General features: G+C 31.5%; 1 long non-coding RNA gene across 4 annotated transcripts; it reads right to left on the bottom strand.

The window, feature by feature from the left end:
• Positions 1 to 537: 537 nt before the first annotated feature.
• Positions 538 to 2857, bottom strand: LOC106798294 (uncharacterized). Of its 4 annotated transcripts, XR_005890921.1 has the most exons (6): positions 2541 to 2563; positions 2399 to 2455; positions 1694 to 2109; positions 1371 to 1438; positions 1025 to 1100; positions 538 to 948 (listed from the first exon to the last, which is right to left on the bottom strand). It is a non-coding gene; the product is annotated as an uncharacterized lncRNA (long non-coding RNA). The 4 variants fall into 4 exon arrangements; XR_005890923.1 differs by lacking the exons at positions 538 to 948; positions 1025 to 1100 and having other exon boundaries at positions 1289 to 1438; positions 1694 to 1861; positions 1992 to 2109; XR_005890922.1 differs by lacking the exons at positions 538 to 948; positions 1025 to 1100; positions 2541 to 2563 and adding an exon at positions 2596 to 2857 and having other exon boundaries at positions 1289 to 1438.
• Between the last annotated feature and the right edge of the window lie 1463 nt (positions 2858 to 4320).

Genomic DNA, 4320 nt, shown 5'->3' with positions numbered 1-4320 from the left:
TGATTTTATTACTTAAAATTATCATTCCTTTTTATTTTGTATTTTACATTTTTATGTTAGATATATTGTAGTATATATGATAAGTAAAATTTCATTAAATGATGTCGTAACAAATTAATAAAGTATCATATCATCAATTACATATCATTTAATAAGGATAAAGTATCACATCATTAATTATAAATCATTTATGAATCTTTCAATAAAAGTGAGTATTAAAATATAAAAAGTATGTGGTACTAAAATAGAAATAATATTAATTTAAGTAGTAAAATCAAGACGATGTATTTTACTGACAATAAAAAATTATTTAAGTCAAAATTGTATGTTGAAACAAATTCCTTAGTTTACTTATAGACCAATTTACTATTATTCAAAACACATATTTTTCATATAATGTTAGCTTCTTAAGTTACATTCTGTGAGGGAGAAACGAAGGCACGATGTCTAGTTTTTTTTTTTTATTATTCAACTCTGAATTATTATAACTCGTAAGTAGTACATATTTTAAAATTGATAACATGTATATTAAAGGAAGGTTAATAGAGAGAGTAGCTGGTTTGAACAAACATAATTTAAAAAGGCCACCATTACATTATTTACCTCAATATATCATTCTAATGAATGATAATTCGAACAAATGAATTTAATTATTTTTATAACTAAAATTATTTAATAACTTCCTAAATCATTACACCACTACAACTTTAAAAAAATAATAAAGGAAAACAATTAATGTGATTAGTAATACATTATTCCCCAAAGAAATATATGAACATTATTTAATATTGAATGTAATATTTTTTAAAATTAAAATTATTTTTATTTCAATTTATTCCGCATACCAAAATTTAGATGTGACAATCAAGTGTCTCTTACAATCTTGATAAAAAAGAATGTAATCATTTTATGTCAGTCTTCTAGCACCATGACTGTGGAAAATGTCACCTACAAGAATTTCCACTCTGAAATCAATTCAAGTTCTAACTTATAGGCATAGATATGGAGTAGAGAAATAGCATACCCTTTTCTTTGCATGATCAAGTTTATACGGAAGCTCCTTTCTTGTTCCTCGATAAATATTTCCTTATGGGCCACAACTAATAAACACAACTAATTTTTTTTAAGTTGCATATTGAGAAAAAAAACTAAGAAATCAAGCTGCCTTATATATATATATATATATATATATATATATATATATATATATATATATATATATATATATTTTCCTAACTCTACCCGGTACATCAAAGTGTCCCCTCACTATCTCTATTAATCACCCCTCACACGATATCCAAAAAAACTCAGAAAGTGAAGATATATAACTGTTCACAGCTAGAGAGAAAGAAACAAAAAGAAAGACTCACTCACACACGGTCACACACCATGAAGCTCGTTTGGTGTCCAGAATCAGCATTGAAAGCATACATCGACACTGTTAAATCAGTAAGGACCCTTTAATTCAAGAGAAGCATCAATCACATAATAATGTATAACTTTCTTTCTTTAGCTGCTTCATTTTCTTTTCTTGTTCTTTATCCCTTTCTGTCCCTCTTGATTTGCATATACGTAATTTGTTTGGCACAGTTACAACTTTGGTTGTATATGATGTATGTAAATTTGGTTATGCATGCAACAAAGTAATTGATATTTTATAAACTTAAAGATTCTGTAATAATTAAACACATACCAAATGGATGGATATATCTTCCGGTTGAATTTCAATATGATGAATTGATATTCTTGGCCTTTGATTGTTGTTTTTGCAGTGTGAGAAATTAAAGGAATTGGGGGTACCAGAGTTGCTATCAGCCATGGCTGCAGGATGGAACACGAAATTCATAGTAGAATCATGGTCCTACGAGGGTAGATTTCGCTAGGGTTATGAGGATGGCCAAAGTGGGTCCAAAAGGAGCAGTTTTGCATGCAAGAATGCATCACCTTACTTAATTAATTGCACCTTAATGTGGGTCTATTTGCACACTTACCTTTCACACGTGTTATGAATAGGGCCACCTAGCAGACTTTGAACTCACTATGAATTTCGAGTTCCTTCGCGCAGTCATGATGAAACTCAGGTGCTCCAAATTCCTTAAATTTCTCACACTGCAATTATAACAACACAAACCCAAATTAATCATATAGAAATTCAACCCAGAGATCCATTAGCAATTAGTGCAAATCTTTTTCCAAGAATTTACAAAATTAATTAATCGGTGAAATTGAAAGAAGGGGATTCATAATCTTGGAACGTAATTTAGTTACAAACATTCTTGTTCTATGAAAGAAATTAAGGTTCTTGATTTAGAATAAACGCATAATTAATTAGTGTAACACCCACGTTGGTTATTTTCACACAATTTAATATTAGAAACGTTTTATAATATGTGTATACCTGCTGGAGATCGAGATGCTTGAATCCATCCATGTCCACGACGATCTTTGCCTAATCCTGCAAAACAATCTTGCAATCTTCATCTAAATCATATGCAAAGAAGAAAAGAACGAAACAATTAAAATAGAATGAGTTTGTGTACCTGACAAATGTACCTCTCTTCCCTCTCCTCCCTCGTCTCCACTCAGAAAATGTACCTGAGAAATGTACCTCTCTTCCCCTCTCCTCCCTCGTCCTTACACCGCTTTCTCAGTTTCCAAAAGTCCCCTAAACTGATTACACTTTACAGTTATTCCTATTTATAGGCAGTTGTTGGTTTGCTGACATAAGCACACCCTTAATGGGCTTAATCAGTTGCACGCCTGGTCCACTTCTTGACTAACAAAACTAAAACCCAAAAATAGGAATGATACCTGAAATAAGTTGGGCCATGAATGGAAACTGCAAATCTTTCTCAATTAACCTATAACAAAAAGATATAAGGTGATATTCTTTCCTGATGAGCACATGTACAACAGTAAAAGATAACATCAAATGTTTGGAAGATCATTTTTATGCATTACACCCATTGTAAAGATTTTATAAGATTAAATGTTATAGTTTTGAATTCCAATACAAAAGTGATCAAATATTTAACATTTTTGAGTTCATCAAGAAACAAGTGAAAACAACAATATTTCTAAAGACATCCAATAGAACATAAGCATTTTCACATTCAATGAAATCATCAGGTGCTTAATAAAAAATACGTGACTCAGATCATTAGTGATTAATCATTACACAGAAAGTGTAATCACAATTCACAACAGATTGACACTCTCTTCCCACACATCTCAAAATGATCAATAAAACTTTTCAGAAGCATCAAAATCATTTTAACCAAACAACAAAAAAATTACCTCTACAATTTGCTTACTTGGTTTTTGTTTTTCTGTCACATTATTATATCTTATTATGCTTCCAAGAATGCCCCTTCTATGTTCTTTTTCTGGCCTGGGATATGCATATAGCATTACCACATTCAAAGAAAGTCTCCCCAAAAATGCTCTAGAGCAAAATTTTCAAATATAGGCAGTAAGCATGACCAACCTTTCTAATACCAAATGTTCAAAGCAATCTAAACCCCAAAAAAAAGCTCCTTCTCTATCTATCTATCTATCTATCTCTGACCAACTGCCACTTTGAAATTTCCTTAGAAAAAAAATTCTAATTTTAAAACATAGTATATATAAAGTTAGGTATTTGAATTAACTTCTTAATAAAGGCAAAACTCACCGTGCACACATAAAATTGGTGTTGAGGAAACAAGAACTAAAAAAATATATCATACTAATTGCAACTTTTAAACTCAAGTTTGTTTCAATTTATTTAGTTTTTTGTAAAAGTAATCGTTTCATCTCTTTCAAAACCTCTATTCAGGAAACTGCAAACTTGAAATATTTTCTTCATTTAACCAATCCAAACTCTCACAAATGAATCATCAATTAATATTCCCACTCAAAACAGGTAATAGGACTAATTCAGCATCAATTTCACCAAATCCACAATTTTTTCACACTTGACTGGGAAAAACCACCAAAGCAAATTCAGCACATACAATGCGACACCGTACCTGAGAAGACACTCTTGGCTGAGAATTTCACCGTCACTTCACACCTATACAGCACACACAAAAGCCATTAAAGACAAACCAAACCATCAAACACAAAAAATAAGAACAATGAAAAAAACCAAGGCAAGATACTTACGACAGCATCGGCGGTATCGTCGCAGCGACAACATCGCCATCACGTTTGATGCGGCAAGCGACGATTTGAGTGGAAGTTGGTTTCTGCGAAAGTGGTGAGTGCGGAGAAAAGAGAAGGTGGTGGCTTTGGGAAGAAGATTAGGCACGAAAGTGCTGAAAAAAACCAAACATGTGA

Source organism: Glycine max, chromosome 3, assembly GCF_000004515.6.
Source record: "Glycine max cultivar Williams 82 chromosome 3, Glycine_max_v4.0, whole genome shotgun sequence".
Lineage (NCBI taxonomy): Eukaryota > Viridiplantae > Streptophyta > Magnoliopsida > Fabales > Fabaceae > Glycine > Glycine max.
The sequence above is the reverse complement of the archived record's forward strand: the minus strand, read 5'-3'. Positions and strand labels throughout refer to the sequence as shown.